The sequence below is a fragment of the Bos indicus genome, chromosome 9 (genome assembly GCF_029378745.1).
Source record: "Bos indicus isolate NIAB-ARS_2022 breed Sahiwal x Tharparkar chromosome 9, NIAB-ARS_B.indTharparkar_mat_pri_1.0, whole genome shotgun sequence".
NCBI lineage: Eukaryota > Metazoa > Chordata > Mammalia > Artiodactyla > Bovidae > Bos > Bos indicus.
This window is the reverse complement of record NC_091768.1, coordinates 69,304,718-69,327,769: the sequence shown is the minus strand read 5'-3', so window position 1 is coordinate 69,327,769 and position 23,052 is coordinate 69,304,718. Positions and strand designations below refer to the sequence as shown.

Below are 23,052 nucleotides of genomic sequence, written 5' to 3'. Positions count from 1 at the left end.
TTGAGGTTGCATGTCGTTTTGGGGAGACAGAAGTGTTCCCTGGAAAATACTGGACTGATTTTCAGTTTGTGAATTATGAGCTTGGTTCACCAGACTGCATTTTGGAACTTGACTCTCCAGGGCAGAGTAGTGTCCAGCTTCATTCTGTGAGTAACTGCAGTTGCCTTTTTGCCATTTGGGTTTGTTTGTTTATTTATAAATGATCTGTCTGTGAAATTTTAAGCCAAATGGGATACAAAGGAATTCCTAGTTTTCAAAGGTTCTTCTTTAATTTTGCAATTTAAAATTTAAAGATTTAAAATTTAAAAAATAAGGGCAATTTTGCCTTTATTTTTAGAAGTTAAATATGTTACAGCTGTTGAGTAATGCACCACCTCCTGTTCTCACCTCTGCTTAAATAATTGAAGGAGAAAAATACAGATTGATTTTGTATACCTGAATATAAAGCTGAATATTCAGCTTCATCTTTGTAGCTTGCCCAAGTACCTGTATGTGATCCTTAAGACTGTGGAAAAAGCCTAGAGTCAAAGAGAAGATAGGAGATTTTTTTTTTTTTTTTAAATCAAAAGGCAGATGTGCCTACTTTAAATACTTATTTCGAACATGACAAGTTGAGAATAGTGGGGAGCCAAGGACAATTAAGCATCAGGAAATGGCTTCACATGTTGCCTGTTGTGTCCTGGATGATTTGGATAAAACAGAAACAGCTGTAATGCCAAATGCCCTATAAATTTCAAATGCTGGTGTAAAGCGCGGTGTTAGCACAGTTTATGAGCTGACTTAATAGAGAGCTTTGCCCACAGGTCTTCTGGTGACTTGCTTTCAGCTTTCTTCACAAAAATGCAAAATATTTGGGGCCCTTTCATATTGCTAAATGAAAAATGGTGTGCATTTGGCTCCATAAAGCAAGTAGCCTTGAGAGATGGGCCTGCCTAGAAATTGACTACATTTTTGTGGGAGAACGGGTGAAAAGGGCAGTTTCCTGTGTTGCTGCCAAAAGGTCTGAACAATTTGTAGTAGCTTGTGGCTAGAAAACAACTTCTGTGCAGCAAAAACAGCAACTGCAAACTGGCTCTGGGTGTGTGTGAGAAAATGCTCTTCTTTCCTACTTGATTGTTTGCCTTTATAGAAATTTTGTACAGTGAATTTTCAAACTCAAACGCTTAAAATGGTGTTTTGGCTGGTTTGCATAAAAACCTGGGGGAATATATTTGGAGGCAGCCCAAGCGCTGCATAATTTGGTACTTACAAAAGGGCAGCATTTATATTTTGCTTTTATTGTAACCTTGGGTCTAGAGAGAGTTACTCATTTGTCTCCTGCCTTAAAAAGTGCAGGTAAATCTTGGCATCTATGGAGTGTTTCTACAGTAATGGATTTTTTTTTTTTTAGTTAACATATTAGGTGTGTGTTTTCTTAGTTAACTTGGGTGTCGTGTTCCATTTTGTATTAGATGTATGTTTATAAAATATCCATGTGAAACTATTGGCAATTGTCACTTATTGGTACTGACAGTGTGCCAGGTGCCATGCTTATGTTCTTATATTGGCTATGTTGTTTACTTCTCTAGAAGAGGGAAAAAGCTTAGGGTAAGTGTCAGGTAGCTAGAAAATGGTTGGAATGGGCCAGGATTTGGAGTCTGGTTTGTGCTTTTTTATGATGTCAAAATAGTTACTATTTCAGATCTTAATTTGTAGAATTAAAATCTGTTTTTTCTTTTTTTTTTTTGGTTGGGTTTGTATAAAGATTAACGGGCTTCCCTGGTGGCTCAGACAGTAAAGAATCTGCCTGCAAGGCAGGAGACGTTGATTCAATCCCTGGAGAAGGGAGTGGGCTACCCACTCCAGTATTCTTGCCTGAAGAATTCCATGGACAGAGGAGCCTGGGAGGCTACAGTGCATTGGGTCGCAAAGAGTCGGACACGACTGTGCGACTGAACTGAACTGAACTGACTGAGACTTGGTTTGATTTAGTTTAAGTGTTCTCACTAAGCTCTTTTTCGGTCCCAGCTTTTACTTTTACCACTCCTGAGCATCTATATACTTATTACTGCTTAAATGCTCCAGGCTTTACTTTTTTTGACCTTAATTTTGATGTTCCTCTTCTGTTGGGGATATCTGTTAGCTTTTCATTAAACTACAGACAATAGTTGATTGAGGCATGACCCTTTCAAGATTTCGCCCTGTTCATCAACATCAGTGTCTTCTTTATTTAGTAAATAGGCTGGTGCTCATAATCTAGCACAATGATTCTTTACTGAGATGGGGGTGGATGGATGAGTTTTGTCTCCTAGGAAACATTTGGCAATGTCTGGAGATTTGGTTTCTTGGTTGCCATGACTGAAGGACCTGCTTCTAGTATTTCTGTATAGAGGTAGGGAATGCTGCTAAAAATCCTTTAATGCACAGGACAGCTTCTTGGATGACAAAGAATTGTTTGGCCACGGTGTCAGGAGTACAGAGGTTGAAAAACCCTGAGCTAGCTAACCCAGAAAGAAAAAGTGTAAGTGTTCATTCATTTGTGTCCGACTCTCTGCAACCGCATGGACTGTAGCCCACCAGGCTCCTCTGTCCATGGAATTCTTCAGGCAGGAATACTGGAGTGGGTTGCTATTCCCTTCTCCAGGGGATCTTCCCTATCCAGGGATCAAACCTGGGTCTCCTGCATTGTAGGCAGATTCTTTACTGTCTGAGCCACCAGGTAACCCCAGCTAACACAGGGCATAGACCAAACCAAATCTTATTAATTGGAAACCATTTCTTTGTAAGTTTTTTTTTTTTTTTTTTTAAATAACAAAACAACTCTGGTAACTAGTCAAGTTTTTATTCTCCATTCTACAGGTCAAGGAAGAGGCTCCCAGTCTGCTCACCCAGCCCTAAGCCAGGTGACACAAGTTGACCTTACACTGGATTCTTTTAACTCTTTTCTACCTTCATCTCCTCTCCTGACCTAGATGAGATCACACATTCAATTATTATCTGCCATTATCTTAGTTACAATTAGTTGACTGTTAAGAATGGTACATGAAATACTTTGACTTGAGATGGGAGAAAAGCAAAAGAATGAAAGGAATGTGCACCAAAGTTTGGATTAGGATGAAGGTCGTCATGTGCCTCTTGCCAACATATTAGTTCAGGAGATGCAACTATGAGTGATCTTCACAGGTCCACACATAACTACCGTGGCAACTATTGATTAGCTTTTGTAAACTGAGAACAAATACAAGAGATGAATGAAATTTTCAGACAGGCTAAAAAAGAAGCAATCTTTAGGTCCAATAACTGTCACTTAGCCTACCATATTAGTAGGGAAATTGACTTTTGTATTTTATTGCCTTGTGAATTCTTGGGCCTAACCTTTGTGATTTTAATTAAATGTAACAAGTTGAAAGGAGCAACCTGTACCAGTCTTGAAGTCTTTGCAAATTCTTGGGATGCTGTCCCTCCTTTCTTTGCATCTTCATCCTTTAGTTCAGCCACCAAATGGTGTCTGACTCTTTGTGACCCCATGGACCATAACACGCCAGGCTTCCCTGTCCTTCACTATCTCCCTGAGTTTGCTCAAATTCATGTCCATTGAGTCGGTGATGCACTCTAACCATCTCATCCTCTGCTGCCCCCTTCTCCTATTGCCTTCAATCTTTCTCATCATCAGAGTCTTTTCCAGTGAGTGGCCAAAGTGCACTTTGACCACTCTGCATCAGTGGCCAAAGTATTGGAGCTTCAGCATCAGTCCTTACAATGATTATTCAGGGTTGATTTCCTTTAGGACTGACTGGTTTGATCTGCTTGCAGTCCAGGGGACTCTCAAGAGTCTTCTCCAGCACCACAGTTTCAGAGATGGTTCTAATTTTACAGTCATTCTCTGCTCATCTACTGTTTTGCAGATGACTTTAAGTAGGTATTTCTCAGAGTGGGTTGTAATCATTGGCTTCCTCCCCTGCTCCCTTACTGGGTTATGTGTCCTAGCACAGTGCTGGGTATACAGTGGCCATCGCCTCCACATAGAGTGGATGAATGGAGGAGGCAGAGCCAGGAGGAAACACCTTAATCTGAAAACTGAGTAACAGAAAACGGTTGGTAGAGCTTTTGAAACTCAGGGTGCTGGGAAAGGAGCCTAAGTAAGTGAAGAGTAGGAACTGTATTAACATCACCTTGTTGGGTTTTTGTGCTGGGCACGTATTTTTCTTTTTTAAACGTTAGCAGTCCAGGTGGCTGAGGTGGGAAGGCTAGTCTGTGGCCTTGGCCCTTTCTGCGTATCTGCTGGTATAAGTGGTGTTCATGTCTTTTACCTGAAGTTCCTCCAGGCTATGTTACCCTCTTGCTCTGAAGGGCTTTTATAGCTTTTGCATGTTCTCAAATCTGCCTGTTTGCTGGCATATGTTATTTCAATCTGGATTTCTCAACTGCGTTAGGTCATGTCCGGCTCCCCTCCAGGAAGAACGGAGTTTTAAAGTGATAGAAATGACCCCTGAAACCGGGCAGTGATTTCGCTGTGGCTGCTCTCTTAGGGCACATAGAGTTCTGGCCTTAACCTTTTATTGTCTCCTTGGGCATATTTGCTTCCTTTGCTTTCTCTTCTGGCCCTTGAATTTCAAGAGCCACAGCTTTATTTTACTCTGGGGTTTATTATGTGCCTGAGTGTCACCATTAGTGGCCTGGGTTGGAATAAATAGCAACTCTGTAATGCATGTGTTTTGTTTTTCTATTGAATTACATAAAAGCATTAGACATTTTGATTCAAAATAGAGATAATTATGAGAAAAGCTGTCTCTTTCAGTGAAAGGCTCACTCGCCAGGCACCAGTGCTTACCACTGTGGCCATGTCATTGGACTTGTCCCTTGCAAATTGAACATGCCTGATTGCACAGGTGTTTGCATGGTTGAACAGATTATATTTGGACAATAAACTGTTATGCCTGACAGTGATTAGAAAGGCAGGGCAGAGTTGCACATGAATTACTTTGGTAAGAGAATTGAGGAGAGAGTATTACCAAACATTTTTATAAGAGAAAGCAAAAAGACTTTTTATTCTTTAACAGTTAATTGTCCTTAAACTTAATAATAGTAAGTCAGCCTTGTACCAGGCAGATTTGTTTGTTTGTTTGTTTTAATGAATGGCTAGTAACTTTTTTTTATTTACTTACACCATTGAGTGTGTTGAACACTATCTGGTTTTCTCTACTGGAGGACAAATAGAGTTAGATTGTGGCTGAGATCATAGGAAGAACCAGTATCCAGTGTCATATATTTCTGGTCTGTCATTTTTGGGGCTTTATGCACAAATGTGAAATCTATGTCTGGGAGAGTGGGGGTGTGGGTTGACTAGGGAGCTGTCTTAGGATTTCTGGAGCTCTCTGAGAGTCCAGTTAAAGTTTGTGGCCATGAATTTGACTTGAGAAAAGTTACCATCGTTACTTATTTTTGTCGGTGGCGTGGGTGCAAGTCTGAAGTAAGACTGTACCTTAGGTGGAGCCAGAGAGTCCGTGGACATGCTGGAGGAGAGAGGGGCTGGTAAAGGTCTGCTGGTGGCCCACGGAAGTCAGGCTGCTGTGAGAGGGTTGTGAAGATGGAGCTGCGGGCACAGGCTGCTCAGGGTCACAGAGTTGTTGGAGTTGTGGTTCACAAGGAAAGACAGAAGATAATCAGAGGTTGGGACGAATGAAAATGAGATAATGGTAGGTCTAGGGCAGGATTTTTCAAGAAATCATTTCAGAAGGCCACAACTGGCATTTAGAAAGTGAAATGGCATAAACAACGTGAGAGTTGGGGCCTTATCTAGTCTATACAGAATTTTATGTGAATTTCAAAAAGACTTCCCTTTTGGGAAAAGCTTTCCATTAGCAATCATCACACCTCGGACAAACCTCACTGACTAGAACTTTGCCACTGCGCAGAGCTTCCCCTTGGGGAAGGGGAAGAGAAAGGGAGGTGGGAAGAAAGAGGTGCCCCCTTTCCTGGCTGAGGCAGCCCGCTGGCAGGGAGAAGGCTCATTGGGACTGGGGCTGGATTTAGCACAAAACGCTTATGCTTTAAGCCTGATCAGAGTGGCCACTTGAAAACTGTGTTTCCATTAAAACTGGGTGTGTTTACTGTATATTTGTGAACTGGGTCACAGAAAAAAATTGAAAGTGTTTGGGAAACATGGGAACGGGTAACAGAGGGTACAGAGGGCAGGATCAGGGGGTTCGCTTTTAAAGTAGGAAACAACACACACAGGACCCCCCCCCCCCCACCGCTCTGTGGCTTACAGAAAGGAGTGGGGAGTACTGTTAGAGAAAATGACTTCGATTTGGAATGCATCCTAGGTTGGGGATTCAGCCCCCTCTCTTCTAGCAGAGGCTTTATACATGGTCGCGTGGTGGTGAAATATGGTCCAGACACTAGTTGAGCTTCTCGCTCAACCCTGGGTCTAGGGAGCTTTTCTGTCCGACTGAGGGAAATACACTGGAAAAAAGTCAAAGTGTGGGTCACAATTGAGATCCTGTGATTTCGTAAAAGCTAAGTGGTAAGGAGAGGGGGCTTTTGATGTGTTCTTGGTCATAGGGAGAGAGTTTTCTGCAACTTAGAGTCACAGGTTTACTACATAACATGTAGTCAGTTGTAGAAAATTGAAAATTGATTTTTAGAGGGTTGTGAGGGTGACAAAGCTCTGTAAAAGTTTATGTGGACAGTCATGGGAATTGTGAGTTAGAAGTTCTGGTTTCTTTCTTTTTCGGCTGTCTTGTTGACTTTAAAATAAATGATCATTAGCATCCCCGTGTGATCTTGGCTCTGCCTTTGGAATGTAAGTAAGAACGGACGAACGCATCTGGACGTTCCTTGTCCCTCTTCACGTGCTCTGAGTAGTAAAATCTTGACAGTAAATTGTAAGGCCTTGTGTAGCTTTCTAGTCTGAACTTGAGGTGGAGACTTTCGTTTCCCTTCCTATGGGGCCATGTTGGTCGGGTGTTGGTGGTAAAAAGCAGGCCATGACTTTTAAAAATTCCATGGCTTTTAAAAAAGGGATCAAGCCATGGTGGAGTGGAGAGTTTTAGGCAGTTTGGGTGGAGGCCCAGGTTCCTGTGGCTCTTCATCTCCAGTTGCCAAGAGTTGCCATGTCAACCCCCTGGTCAGGCACCACATCTCTGGGTTGGTCCCTGCTGGAGAAGTGGTAGAGTCGGGATTCTTCACTGGACTGTCTTAGTGTGAATGAAGGGTGACAGAAAGGGTCAGCCCCTACTCATTCTTCTGGGGAGCAAATGTGTGTTAGGGGAAACTCCTTATGTGTGTTTTCCTTAAAAATTGCAGTTAAGCTTTATGGATTAATTGGACCATCTGAAGTAGGCTTGGGGAGTTAGTACTCCCTTTAGTGGCTGTTTCTGTGGGGAAAAAATAATAACAACTAACATTTACTTACTTAGAGTTGTTGTTCAGTTGCTAAGTCATGTCCGATTCTGTGACCGCATGCACTCCCATCCCCGGCTTCACTTGTGTCATCCTTATCTCATTCCCCCCTGTGCTCACTCCTTCCCCAACAAAGTCCTCACTTCATTTGAGGTTGGGGTGTATGTATGTTTTTTCCTGTTTCCAAGGCAGTGACTCAAAATCTGGCCTGTCATGAGTCAGTTCAGTTCAGTCCCTCAGTCGTGTCCGACTCTTTGCGACCCCATGGACGGCAGCACACCAAGCTTCCCTGTCCATCACCTACTCCCAGAGTTTGCTCAAAGCCACGTCCCTCGAGTCAGTGATGCCATCCAGCCGTCTCATCCTCTGTCATCCCCTTCTCCTCCTGCCCTCAATCTTTCCCAGCATCAGGGTCTTTTCCAATGAGTCAGTTCTTTCTGGGCTGCCTATAGACAGGCGTGCAGAATTAGTCCTTCTCAGGCCTGCTGGAAGTTAACGGTTTAGAGCTGCTGAAGTTTGACTTTCAGGGATGGTCCTGCACAGTGATGGCTGTGCTCTACAAAGTGTTTAAAGCCGTAAAGTTCTGAGTGTAGGATTCCTAAGCAGAGTATAGTCACGTGTGACTGTGAGGTTTTCTTGTGCCAGGAAAGACTGTGTTTTTATGTTAAATAGCATTGGGTGGCCTAAGGGATTCTAGCCACAGCTGCATTCCAGAGACAGTTCAGAGCCTTGGCTGGTAATGACATCACCACCGCAGGTGCCAGATCATTCTTTTTTTTTTCCAATATAGCTTGCCCACGCCTTTTTTTCTTAAAGAACGTTTATGTACTGCTGTGAGGATTTGTTGCAGAATAAGTATGAAATCCAATTCTGGGTGTGTGTGTGTGCATGTGTGTAGGTAGAGATGAAAATAAAGTGCTTTTGGAAGATCACGCAGTCCCAGAAATTCCAGTTTTAGGTTACTTGCGTTCAGTCACTCCCAAGAGATTTTGATGGGGAAGGGTGGGACGGAGGAGGTGGTTCAGACTAGAAGAGAAAAGGAGCTGTGATAAAACAAGGTTGAGGGGCTTCCTCCCTCTACTTTCCCCCTGATCCGAGATTGGCCTGGAGTGTTTCCAAGAGAACTCTGATTTCCAGTGTATTTCACAGAGGCCGAAGAGCTTGGGATTGGATTTTTTTTTTTAATGATAAATTTATGTGTTTGTTGAATAAAACTTGCAATACAGGGAAACATAAATAGTAAAAGCCAGCCTCATTCCCACTTTAAGACATAATTTCTTTATATTATATTTTTATTTTGTAAAAAATGCATTTGGAGGTGATAGAATACATTCAGAGGTTATAGGATAACCACTTCAGTAAATGCATATTTATGTACATTTCACAAGTAGGGTTCATACTATGGTTTTGACGTTTATTTTCATTTAACTTTGTGTCATGTTTGCCGCGCCAAGTAGTTTTTTTTTTTAGAATGCAGAATTTTAGAACTGTGAGGTACTTTAAGAGGTAATGAATCCTCCCTGTATTTTATAATTAGGTAATTTAATAAAATGAAGTTAAATGACTTGCTCTAAATTCCTGTTACTTTCAGAACTGGAATTAGAACTGGTTCTATCTATTCCAGTATATTTTTAACTATCCCATTCTGCCTATTTTACTTTATTTACTGGCAAAACTGTGTGAATAATTATCTCTAGGATAAATTAGAGATTGTTGCCCCAGATAATTTAATCCATCTCACTCTGAGTATGAAAAAAAGTGAAACTTTGAGACTACTCAAACACACCTGTGTAGTTAAATTACTTTGCCCCAAGTGATTTGGAGATGTTAGAAACCATTATGAGATGGCTGGATTGTTGCTATTTTAGGGTTATTTGATGTGAACCTGGAAGAAGTAAAGTTTAAAAATGTGTGCTTTACACTTAGCACAAGCATATTTGAAGTGTTTCTTTCTGTCATGTTAAAACCAATAAATCTCTTCAAACTTTTTAGTGGTCTTGCCAAACTGTTAATTATCATCTCCTTTGCTAAATTTCCTCTTCTCTGGAATTCTATTTTCCTTATTTTGCTGAATTCCCATAAGAGTTCTTGGCTGTATAATTCCTTTGGCAACTACTCACATAGTCTTAATGCATTTCTTCTACCCCTGTCTTGAAACAGTAACATTTTATGAACCTTAAACTTTCCATGAGGTTGTGTGAGTCCATTTCTTCTACTGTTGTCTTGAAAACAGTAACATTTTCTGAATGTTAACTTTGCATGAGGTTGTGTGCATAAGACTCTTGGCTCCTCAAGGACAGGATGTTGTCTTGTTATTTTCCTTCCTTCCACTTCTCTCCCCTTCACTTTGCCTCCTCACTGTAGTACCAGCAGAGCACCTGTGGGCTTACTCTGTTATTATTGTAACTTGTTAAAAAAGTTCTGAGCACATTGAGGGCAAATCAGAGAACATGGCCTCCTCTCTGTGAGTTTGGTAGTCCTGCCGGTACTGCCGATTTCAGGAATATCTCTGCAGAAAAAGCGAGTCTAGTATGATTTGCACATTGTTTTGGTCAGCAAGTAGTTAGATGTCATTTTTGAGGCAGTTGTTATGGATTCATACAGTGTACTAGCACACATAGCCTCAGACTCACCCTCACCTCTGTTTGAACTCAGGCTAGAAGAAACTGTATAAAGCAGCTGATGGGTGGGCTACTGCAGGGCTGTCTGAAAAATAGGTGACGGAGAATCCTCAGTTTTTGTTTTTCTTGGAAAAATTCCTCCACAGGAAGTCTTCAGCATATTTTAAATTCTGCATCTTGAAGAACTTAAGATTTTGTATATCTCTGAACTTGCTGTATCTTGAGGGAAGAAATGGAAGATGGGATGAAGGGCGTGAAGAAACTTAGTGTTGAGTAAGTGGAGAAGAAGTAGGAATAGGAAGTGGAGAAGAAAGGGAATAATGGCTGGGATACATTTGTAGGTAGAGGAAGAAGGAAAGAGTAAGAATGGAAAGAGATCGAGAAATAAGGATAAACAGCCAACTATTAGGGTGGGGACAAAAATCTGAATGTCATTTGGCAAGGATGCTTATACTTTTGGTTTCTTCCCAAAAGTTTTTCAAATGATTGTAGTGGGTGGGGAAACTCCACTAGAGATGACAGCTTAAGTGTTGGATGAGGAATATGACAGAAATAGCTTGAGTGACTGAAGTAGAAAGAAACAGAATTAAGAAACTTTTTTTTTTTTTTTCCTGGCAGTGCTCTGCATTTCTTATAATACTGTGCTTAATTTATTCCAAAAAGGTTTTCAGTATCGTGTAAAGAGTCTCATTTTTGGTCAACTCCTTTTTTTCCTGTGGGGTTGCTTGCCTTAGAATAGGTGTCGAGCTCTCCCTCTCTTTCAGCTTGTTCACTATGGAAAACTGTCAGGACATAGAAGATATGCTGCAAAAGGAGACTGATTCCAAGAGTTGACCGCAGGACAGCAGCCACATCATTCAAGGGACCCAGTACATGTGTGTGACGTTTATGTGCACACACACGTGTTCTTTTTCCTTAAAGAAGTCTTGTGATGCTAGAATGTGATCTTATTTCTTTTGAAGTCTTTTTTTTTTTATTCATTATTTTTAAGTACTAATGGCTCTGCATACTCTCCAGGCTATGGGGAATTGTTTTTCCATATGTTTCTGTTCGGGTCAGTGAAAAGAGGAAAATAATTTAGGGATGAATTTTATGATTGGAAAAGGAACACTGCCTCCTAAAGATATTGATGTTTATCGGTGGGTTCTAGTATCAGTCGTATTATATCCTGACCCGGGGCTGGGCTGCGCCTGACATAAGCGTTAGGAACTGAATTGTGTCAGCACTGCTCCGTAAGGCGTTTATCTTAATCCAGGCGTCCTTGGATTGTGCCCACGAGCACACAGTGGTGGGAGTGATCGCAGAGCTGGGCTGCTGGTGTGAGCTCCGAGGAGCTCAGTGATCACCCGGTGAGTCCAGTCCCGGTGAACCTGAGTTGGTGTTTTTATTTAGATGCTCTATTTTGATCTCATGAGGGGTCGTGGTATTTTAGTTACTTCTGTGTCATTCTCCTGGGATGGACTGAATAGCCCTGAATTCTGTCTCACGGGGCCCTGTTATGCAGCTCAAGTAAGTAGAGGATGATGGCCAGGGAGGTACCAGCCGCGGAGCTGGTTGCGGTACGGTCCAGATTTGGGTGTTTGGGTTGGCCAGCTTTCCTGGAAGATAAGCTTATATTGTATTTACATAGATACATCCTGAAGGTTCTGTGTAATTATACAGTTGTATTTGAGTGTTCCAGAATAAAATAGTACATCTCCTGTCTGTGGCTTTGGCTCTGAGAGCCATAGCTGCTGCTTTCCTGCACGTTCTCCTGCACTTTTCCCTTGTTCCTGCTTTCTCCTGTGATCTTCTGTGTTACCCTGAGTGGAGAAAGGAGCAAAATCTTCCATACTTGTCTCTGGTGAATGCTTTGCATGAAGGAGAGATTATAGAAATGCTGTGGTTTAAAAAAAAAAAAAAAAAAGCCACTAGCCTGCATTTTCGTACTGTTTTTACACCTGTGGGGAATTGGAAGTTTTGAAGGTACACTGGGAAAAGAAAAACCAAGAGGAAAACGTGTTTTGGAAAAACAAACCTGGCTGGGAAGTTAGGTTTCTGCCTTTTCTTACAATATTCTTTAAAAAAATAAAAATTCCCTCACTTAGCTCAGAATTTCTTAGATTCTCTCGTGTCTGTGATGCAAAGGATTGGCTACATTATTTTTTCAGGCCCCTCCCAGACTCATGATTCAGGAGGACTGTATATCCCCAAACGTATTGTTGTAGGACTTATTTCAGAGCCACTTCTGTTTTCTTCTTGCTTCTCTTAGAATTCAGTACCTTTTTGAAGGTGATGATCCTTTAGGGTAGTCTTAACCCACGAGAACCAATCATACAGGTGAAGATAGTTGTTTCACACTCCTCACATTTTCCTTGTATGAATCTTAAAAGGCGGCATGACATTTCTTGCCATAAATGTGCCAAAATAGTGTTTATTCCACTGGAGGGCCATTTAATTTAATATTAGGCTTACTTTATTGAATCGTTAAGGTGATTATCTTGGATAATAGAAAAATAAGATGACAGTGCCAGGAATTGTCTGAAAAAACAGGTGCACAGTTTGTTTTTTAAAAAGTGTTTTCTTATAATCTCATCTCTTTCTCCTCAAATGTAGTAAGCATAACTTTGTGCAAGGGAGTGTGTGTTTTGCTTTGGGGGATCCAGAGATAAGACAGACTTGTTAAGTATGGTGGCTAAGATGTGCTCATAGGATCAGTACTGCAGAAAGTGCAGAGCTCTGGAAGGGGGTAAGGGAGTGTCGTGGGCACTTGGAGGAGAGAGGGATGGCACTCTTTGGACAGGGCATGGCCGGTGGATGGCTTTTGCCTGATGGTGGTGGTTGTGATGGGCATGCTTCGAGGAGTAAGCCTGGAGATTCTTGGCTTTTTCCTCCCTCAAGACTAGAAATCATCATGCATCCTACTGAGCAGAAAAGTTAGAAAGGAGGGTGTGGCCAGAGCCTAGAGGACTGCATTTCAGGTGAAAGAATTTGGGTTTTCTTTCTGCAGTTACTGAGGTTTTCCAAACAGGTGAATGATGTGATCAGAACTGGAGTGTAGGAAGATGAGGTGGATAGAGAGGCACAGTAGGGCTAACAAATTTATGAGAAAATGTTAGTTATGAGAAAAATTTACCTTTGGTAACTTATTTACTGGTTTTACTGACTTGAATCAGAGTCTACTGCTTGTTTTTTTCCTACAGTACAAAAGTCATCAAATTGTTTTTTTAGGGCACTCTCCACTGAAGATAACTAAGTATATACCCTTCAGATAAAAGTGAGGAACAATCAATTTGTCTTTGTTGTGATCTTTTTCCATTAAGTATACTCAGCTATTTACTGTATTTTGTAATTAACCTTGACTACTCTTGGCATTCTCTCACAGCCTTCCCCCCCCCCCCCCGCCCCACCCCCACCCCGAGGGCATTTCTTAAGTCCTTTTCATATCAGTGTTTTAAAGACATTACATGATTGAGTGGGTATATCACAACTTCACCTTCACCTCCATTTAACAAGTGTTTAGTTCCATTTTAGTATGCTATTTTAGGAATCTTTTTGTCCTGTTTTTGACAATAGTTTGTCTTTAATCCTTGTGAACATTATTTGGTGTTGATAGTCTTGCAAGTCAAAGTATCTTGGAAAGAAAGTCAAAGTCTTATAGCTAATAAGTGAAAGAGTTACAGTTGAAACTCAGATCTGCTTGTTACTGAATCATTTTATATCTGCAGGCCTCAGTTTCCTTATATATAAAATGGAGGCATCGATAGTACACTTCTAATAGAGTGATCATGGGAAATGAAGTGAAATGATCCCATGTGCTGGCATAGGTTGTTTGTAAGCCATCTTCTAAACAATATAGATGCCTGGTGCTTGTGAATCTAAAACACTTAATTGATTCAACCGATAAGTAATTTTACATTTTGAATTTTAAAGGTAATTTTCTTTTCAAACTTAATGAAATCACCCAACTTTTAAAACCTCAGGCCCTCTTAATTTTGTGTACTGTAACACATGAAACTTGTATTCTCAATAGTTTCTTTTAATTCTTCCCCACAGACTGTCATTCTACACGTTCAGCTCTGTTTTGTGTTAATTTTTACTGCCTTTCCCCCCTGAAATGCAATAGTCCTGTAGTGTCCTAGTGGAAACATTGTTCTCTTTGTTTGGGCTAAAGAAGTGCCTTTGTCATTCCTTTGAGACATTCCGCAGATGCCATTTTGCAGTTCTGAAAAATATGTTGCTGTCCTCCTTGTGCTGTGTTATATTGTGTGTGTATGGCTTGGTATTTTAATGAAGTTGTAGTGAAAACTTGACAGTGATAACTTGTCACGTGATGATAAAACGTAGAAAGGCTCTTTCTTGACTGTAGATATGTGGTCCCCATCTCTCCATAGTGTTGTGTGGTCAAAAAGTAGATCCCTCCTTTATTCAGACATTTGATACTTTTTGACTAACTTCATAGAAAACTGTTAAAACAGCTTCTTCCAACATGTACTGCTTTTTAAAGATCTCTTAATTTATATGTTCTTAATAGCACTTTAAGTGGCAAGTATACCCTATAATTTGCTAAGTGGCTTTAATCCTTGTACTAAGAAGTGGGGGCAAAAATCTTTTGGGAAATTGCCCTGATAAAATCCAGGAAATTCCTTTCATTCTTTTAAATCCAGTTAAAATCTAACTTTTAAAAAAGGCCTCTGATGTAACAGTGTCTGCAAGCATGTGCTTCTTAGAGCCCAGTAGTTTCTTATAGATAGTGCCAAGCTCAAAGAGGAGTAGCATGAATGTATCCCTGTGTTTCAGGTAAATCTATACCCCATGGCACACGACCAGTTTATTATAACTTTGCTGGGACTTAGCCAGCTTGTTTTGTACTGCTTTTAAAACTGCCAAAGTAGGGGTACAGAAATGAAGGGGGGAAACTCATATTTCTTTAAGTGGATTTTAGTTTATTAAAACATTTCTTAATTATTGTATGTTTAGTGGGAAAAGCTTGTTAATATAGAAAAATACAAATAAAGCAAAATTTTCCATTGTCCACATTCAGGAACAACAATTGTTACCATTACGGCTGAGCATTTCCAGTGTTTTATCTGTGAATTTACGTATGAGGTAGAACAACAGGGTTTTCCTTTTAAACGTGCTTGTTTGCCTTTGGCGACTGTATATCTAAATTGTTCTTCTTTAAATTGAAGTATAGTTGATTTACCATATTGTTAGTTTCTGGAGAAGGACATGGCAAATTCCGTGGACGGAAGAGCCTGGTGGGCTACAGTCCATGGGGTCACAAAGAGTCGGCCATGACTGAGCACATCAGCAGCACATTGTTAGTTTCAGGTGTATAGCGAAGTAATTCGATCATATATTATTTTTCAATTAGAGTTCAATACAGGATATTGAATATAATTCTCTGCACTATGTAGTAAAGCCTTGTTGTTTTTCTCTTTGATATTTGGTAGTGTGCATCTGTTGGTCCCATATTGCCAATTTATTCCTCCCTCCCTTTCCTTTTGGTGACTGTGAGTTTATTTTCTGTATCTGTAAATTTTAAGATAGTACTGCTTAATTTTAGAAATGTTACTCCATAGGGCATTCATTCATTAGATGGACTCACTTGAAAGTTCTCAATTAGTAGAAAGTGTGTACCTTTATTGCCTAAAGATATATGAGTCAGAAAAGGATGGGCTAATCATTTTGGATGTTTTCCAGGATCATAAAAGCATAATAGGTCTATATTAGAACTGTTAAGAAGCCTTTAAAACAAGTAAAGATCCTATCACATAAGCCCTGGCTCGTCTTGGACAGCTGGCTCATTGATTTCCAACAAGAGCTGATTCTGTGGTGGCCTGACTCCTGTCATCTGCGGCAGAGGTACCCAGGGATTACGGTGTTTGTATATGTTTAGCCATCAGCTGGGCTGGTTTTAGACAATGATACCAAGCCCTGTGCCATACCATCCCATCTGTTTCTTTTAAAGATAAATATACAGTTGGTATGGGACAGATCCTGTTACACTAAACTCCGTGGCAGAAATAAACTTCCCAGGTGGCTCAGTGGTAAAGAATCTGCCTGACAGTGCAGGAGATACAGAAAACTCCAGTTCGATCCCTGAGTCGGTAAGATACCCTGGAGGAGGAAATAGTAATCCATGCCAGTATTCTTGCCTGGAGAATCCCATGGACAGAGGAGCCTGGTGGGCTGCAGTCCATGGGGTCATAAGGAGTTGGACACGACTGATCGACTAAACAACAACAGCAACATTAAAGGTTGAGGTGAGAGGAAATCCTCTCCAGGGGATTGGTAGATACTTCGACCAATCTTCTTCCAGAAGAGAAAAGCATCTCAAGCCTGGCTCTTATTACTCTAGGATCCAATGGGAAGAATATTTACTTTCGATATATAGATGATAAGCCAGCAGGAACAAAATTCTATATCTTGTTATATCTGTGCTGTTGTTTCAACACTTATTGAGTTAGATGTTCTGGTATAGTTAACATGGAATTATAGATGATAATGGGAGGAGATAAAAAAGGGATTGAGGAAGATATGAGACACTCCAATTATGGCTGAACCCAAATGGCTTGAATAGATCCAGGCAAAGTCTTGGGTGGGAGGAAAATATCAGGGGGATGGTGACAGAGGGGGAAGTTAGATGTGGCTGCTAAGTAGATTATTAGGAGTGCTACATTCCACCATTTGTCTGATATATATATGTATACACACAGTTCCATACATTTAAGTGTAATGTATAATTGTGTGTATATCCTTTTAGTTCAGCTTACACAGGTCAACTGCAGGTACAGGCCTTCCCTCTTCCAAGGACAGACCATATAAAGTTCTGTTGGCCTGCTGCATCTAGAGGCAGAGTATAGTCTCAGAACACCGTGTACCGGTCGATGATGTCCATTCCTCTGGCTTCAGTTCCATCCAGATCAGATGTCAGCAATCAGCTGCATTGTTGAGATTTCCCCCTGGACAGTGCTCTGCTCTGCCCTGTCCTGTCGTATAGCTGTAAATTACCCTCTTGGATCACCAAGTTGTGTGGTTCGTGGGGTGTATGATTAGGTAGGTTAAGAGCAGTGGTTGCTCTGAGGATAGCTTGTCCTTGAAGTGTAATTCCTGATCAGATCTTACTGCCCCTGGTTCTGTCCATTTGGAGGATTGCCTTCACTCACTATGTATACCTCAGGGCCGTCTCAGAGTGTGGGCTGTGTTACTCTCCATTTAAGTCTGACTTCGCCATTCTTGGCATCCTGCTTCCTTTGCCCGTGGGTCCTCCTGGAGTGGTTGGACCACTCCCTGCTGGGTTGGTTTACCAGACTTCCCTTTGAGAGCCTTGTGATTTGTGAGAGTGTGTATGTACCATAAACTCACAAATAACTTGATTGCCTCCCCCGCCCCCATGTTTTATTCTGTTGTCTAAAAGTCAGTAACAGAGCTATTGTTAGGTTTGGTTACAAACTGCTTGTTTTTAACCTTATACCTGGAAGCTGGGGTTAGATTTTTTTTTTTTCCTCAAGTGTAGACAGGGGAAGTGGACGGTCTAGACAGAGGAGAGTCAGCATTAATGAGGACACGGAAGCATTTCTTGTTGAGGAGGCTGGTGTGGCTGGAGCTTGGGATGTGTGAGAGAGCATGAGAAGCAGAAGATGAGCCTCGTATTTGGACTGGAGTCAGTCAGTGCGGAACCTGGGAGATTATACTGAGCAGTTTGGTCTCCGTACTCCCTGCAGAGCCACTGGAAGCCTTTCAGAAATTTTCATTGCTATTATTTATTTGAAGGAAGAGGCATAATTGCAAATATCTGTATTGCAGAAATACTACATGCCAGGTTTTATGGGGAATTAACCAGATTTCCCTGGGTATCTGTGCTGGTGAATTTTACCCTCAGTTAAAGGCATCTACCCAAGGAAACCTCCTTTTGTATTTCTTTTATTTATGGCTTTAGGTGAAATTGCCAACTCCAGTAACACTTTTGTATTTCTGTGCAATAAAATCTGGTGCTGAGGTTTTTGGGTGGTATTTATTGTACTGGTGACTAGGATCAAATATTTACTTAACCTAATTTTAATAGTAAATCTCACCGTTACCAGTTAAGTACATTGTTTTTACTACGGAGTAATAACCTGAAGCTTGGCAGTACTGATTTAAGTAGGTGTCTTTGGTATTTGTTGCTCTTTATTATGAAATAAATTTGTGCCCAGTCTTACTGTGAACCAAGCTGGGCATTCAAAGATGAGGACGAAGGCTGAGCTGCAGATAACTTCACAGTGAGGAAGACTGATGCCAGGAACTCAAAAACGGTCATTTCAGCAGTAGAAGTACCTATAGAAAAAAGAACAACACTATGAACCTGGATGAAGAGTGAGGAAAGGGTCAGGAGTGACAACTATACTGAATTTATTTATTTTTTACTGGGATTTTTGTTTGTACTACTAATTGAGTATGACCCATCAGTCCATTCATTCATCAAACATTCCTTTGGCTTCCTTTACTGTATGACAGGTGTTATATTGGGTTGTGGGGGATATAGATGTAAGACTGCAGTCTTTGCCTCTGGGAATCTGTTGTTCACATGGAGAGACAGCCAGTCAATAGCAAAGAGAGACATTTTGGGGACTGGGAATTGCCCCTGAAAACTGGATAAATAAAACATTTTTTAACTGTTTTGCTTAATAATTAATAAAACCATACCATGTATCAAATAAGTGAGAATCTTTTTGTAAATTACCTTCTTAATAGTTGTACAGGAAATATTTGTTGAATGAATGAATGTATCTTTTGTGTAAGAATAGGTTTTTACAAATTGGTATTAACACAAAAGAACATTTGCATTATTTGCTACTGGCGATCGCTTCATGGATAGGATGCTTTTTCTTTCCAGTTGAAATTTCCAGGAAGTATCACTGTCCTAGGGTTTCTGGCCAAGCACTTTTCTGAAGCCAATGGGTGGGTGTATGTTTAGATCCAAGAGAAACAAATTATAACCATGGATGTGAACTTTTCACAGTCTTCTCAAAGTAAAAGCTTGAAAAAATATTTTTATGCTTCTCTCTTGCAAATACTAATATCCTTTTCTAAAGAGAGGAGTAAAGCAAAGATAACATGTTGAATATACTGGGTATTCATATTGTTGCCATCCTTCCTTGTAATTATCACAACACCTCAAAACGTTCATTGAGAATTTTTGGCTGTAATTTTGAATCTTAGAACTTGGTAGAAAGAAGTATATATGTTCAGTTCAGTCACTCAGTCGTGTCTGACTCTTTGCGAACCCATGGACTGCAGCACGCTAGGCCTCCCTGTCCATCACCAACTCCCGGAGTTTACCCAAACTCATGTCCATTGAGTTGGTGATGCCATCCAACCATCTCATCCTCTTGTCCCCTTCTCCTCCTGCCTTCAATCTTTCCCACTATCGGGTTCTTCTGATTCTTCTCTTCAGTCAGTTCTTCGCATCAGGTGGCCAAAGTATTGGAGTTTCAGCTTCAACATCAGTCCTTCCAATGAACATTCAGGACCAATCTCCTTTAGGATGGACTGGTTGGATCTCCTTGCAGTCCAAGGGACTCTCAAGAGTCTTCTCCAACACCACCGTTCAAAAGCATCAATTCTTCAGCTCTCAGCTTTCTTTATAGTCCAACTCTCACATCCATACATGACCACTGGAAACACCATAGCCTTGACTAGACGGACCTTTGTTTGCAAAGTAATGTCTCTGCTTTTTAATATGCTGTCTAGGTTGGTCAAAGCTTTCCTTCCAAGGAGTAAGCATCTTTTAATTTCATGGCTGCAGTCTGTATATGTGGTGAAATTCAAATAACACTGGACATTGCTGTTTTAAATAATGTAGGTATTCCTACATTCCTAATATTTAAAGTAGATTTTTTTGTACACAGCTTACTTAGAAATGGATTATTTACCTACTCTGACAATCTCTGTCTTTTAGTTGGTACATTTAGGCCATTTACATTTAATTAATTGTTGCTGGGCACCATTTTCTTTGTTTTCTGTTCCATCTGTTCTTTCTTTTTCTTTTTTTCCCCTTTCTTTTTCTGTCTTCCTCTGGATTGAGTTATTTTTCTTTGAGTCCATTCTGTCTTTACTATTGGCTTATTCATCTACACCTCTTTTTTTGTTTGTTTTTTTCTTTTTTTATGTACCTCTTTGTTACCTAATTTAACTCATTAAATTTGTCTCCATACCCTCTGGTTCCTTTTATAACTATTTCAGTGACTGACTTCTGCTGCCCTATTAATTGCTCTTTATTTTTCTCTCTTAACTCTGATGTGTTACCAAATTCTTATCATTCTGCCAATTGAATATTACTTGAATTTATCCATTCCTTCCGCTGATACCTTCTCTAGTCAGATACTATAAACTGCACAAAGCTGAGCTCTTTTGGGGTACAGTTTTAACTTTGGTAGTCAAAGAAATACAAGTCTTACTGCTGACAAAGAATTGACAAACCACTTAGGTTTTTACTCTGGTCTCTTGAAAAACCCAAATGTGGTTTTATAATAACTGCAAAACTTAAAAATTCTCAGTACCACTTTATGAATTTTTCTTACTCTTCTTCTACACAGTTTAAAAACAGCTCTCATACTCTTTCCTTTCAACCAGTTTCCTCCCAAACAATGAACACCAACTCTCTCAGTTTCAGTTTGAGTCTCTCCTGTGTTCTTTATGGATCTGTTCTTTAGTGACTCAGCCCATTCCACAATAAATCAGTCAAGTTGCTTTCAAAATTGAAATTACAATGGCAAAATTCTCTTTGGAGGTGAGGAAGCAGAGACTGGCTACTTATTTGCTAATATTTTATTTTTTAAACATTAATGAGGCTGTCATTTCTTAGATGAAGAAGGAAATGGCACCCCACTCCAGTACTCTTGCCTGGGAAATCCCGTGGATGGAGGAGCCTGGTAGGCTGCAGTCCATGGGGCTGCGAAGAGTCGGACATGACTGAGCGACTTGGCTTTCACTTTTCACTTCATGCATTGGAGGAGGAAATGGCAACCCACTCCAGTGTTCTTGCCTGGAGAATCCCAGGGACATAGGAGCCTGGTGGGCTGCTGTCTCTGGGGTCGCACACAGTTGGACACGACTGAAGTGACTTCGCAGCAGCAGCAGCAGCATTTCTTAGATATGCAGTATCTATGTTATAGATATATAATGGTCTGTCTGGTTTTCCTGCCACCCCTCCCCCCACAGTTTAAAAAATTTTTGTTCTTCATATTGTAGTCAGAATTATAGTTTTAAAGTCTTTTAATTTTAAGCTTAAAATCCTTTCATGGTACCACTTTACTTTTCAGAAGAGCCTCAAATGTTGTAACATCTCTTTTATCCTTGCTGTTTTGGATTTTAACTTACTTATTGAGTTTCAGATGTTAGGTTGCCTCTCTGAGTTTAGCTGATATATCAGGTTTTCTGTCATGTCTAGACTTTGGTACATGTTGCTAGCAATATTCTACTCTCAGGTCTCAATTTAGATATAACTTCCTCTGTAATATTTAGATATAATTTCTTCTGTGTTCTTCCTTTCACTGGGCCTTTTCCTCCCTGTCAAATATACCTCACTCCAATTGATTCTTTACCTGTATCTTTAAAAAAAAAAAAAAATTGTTGTTTAATTGAAGGATAATTGCTTTACAAAATTTTGTTGGTTTCTGTCAAACGTCAGCATGCATCAGTCATATAGGTATAGGTATGTCCCCTCCCTTGAGCCTCCCTGCCATCTCCCTCCCCCTTCCACCCCTCTAGGTTGATACAGAGCCCCTGTTTGAGTTCCCTGAGTCATACAGCAAATTCCCATTGGCTATCTATTTTATATATGGTCATGTAAGTTTCCATGTTCCTATCTCCATAGCTCTCACCCTCTCCTTCCTCCCCCCACCCCGTGTCCACAAGTCTGTTCTCTATGTCTGTGTTATCATGTCTGTGTTATCACAGTTGTTTGATGGTTAATGGGCTCTTAACAATACTAAGTATTTAAATCCATAAACATGGATTTACTTAGGTGTTTGATTTTTTTTGAATAGTGTTACATACTTTTCAGTGTACAAGCCTTATACTTCCTTGTCTAAATTTACCCTATGTATTTTACTCTTTTTGATGCTAAGTGAGACATTATTATTATTTTTGGATTGTTTATTGCTTATGTATAGAAATACAACTCAAGTTTGCATATTCATTTTATACCCTGCAGCTTTCCTGAACCCCTCTATTAGCTTTTTAAATGTATTTTTAAGGATTTTTATTTATTACAATCATGTCATCTGCAAGTAGAGGTAGTTTACTTCTCCCTTTCTTATTTGAGTGCTTTTTATTTTTCTTGCCTAATTACCCTGGCTTGAACTTAAGCACAACATTGAATAGAATGATAAGAGGTTATGAGAGGGAGCATCTTGTCTTGTTCCTGATCTTAGGGGGAAAGTTTTCAGTCTTCGCCATGTAGTATGATGTTAGCTGTGGGTTTTTGTAGAAGCTCTTTGCATGTTGAGGAAGTTTCCTTCTATTTTTATTATTTTTAGTTTGTTTATCTTGAAAGGATGTTGGATTTTGTCTAATTCTTTTTCTCTCTATTGAGATGATCGTGTATTTTTCTTCTATTATAATTATATTGATTGAATTTCACTTTTTGAATCATCCTTATATTCCTAGAGTAAATTACACTTGATCATGGTCTAAGATCTTTTTAATACCTTGCTGGGTTTAGTTTGCTAATATTTTATTGAGGACTTCTGCCTCAGTTAGGGGTATTGGTTATAGTTTCCTTTTTTGTGACATCTTTGTTTGGCTTTGGTATCAGACCTCGTAGAATGAGTTGGGAGGTTTGGGATTTATTTTTGAGTTGATAAAATGTTCTAAAATTGTTTGTGGTAATGGTTGCACAACTGACTACCCTAAAAAACATTGAATTTTATGGTTAAAGTGGGTAGCTTGTATGTTATTTAAAAGACAACAACAACAAACTGTTATTAGCCCCCTTACTCTGCAGGGAAAAAACCCACCAAAATAAAACTTTAGGCAAGGTGACCTGTCTTTTTTAACCCAGAGGCCTTTTCATCTTCAG

The 23,052-nt window shown here is 40.2% G+C and overlaps 1 protein-coding gene and 1 pseudogene across 19 annotated transcripts in view; one reads left to right on the top strand and one right to left on the bottom strand.

The window, feature by feature from the left end:
• The window catches only part of EPB41L2 (erythrocyte membrane protein band 4.1 like 2), a 209,702-nt gene that overhangs the window by 45,831 nt on the left and 140,819 nt on the right, over positions 1 to 23,052 (top strand). The gene's annotated exons all lie outside the window — the stretch shown is intronic.
• Positions 5,769 to 5,898, bottom strand: LOC139185036 (U4 spliceosomal RNA; annotated as a pseudogene).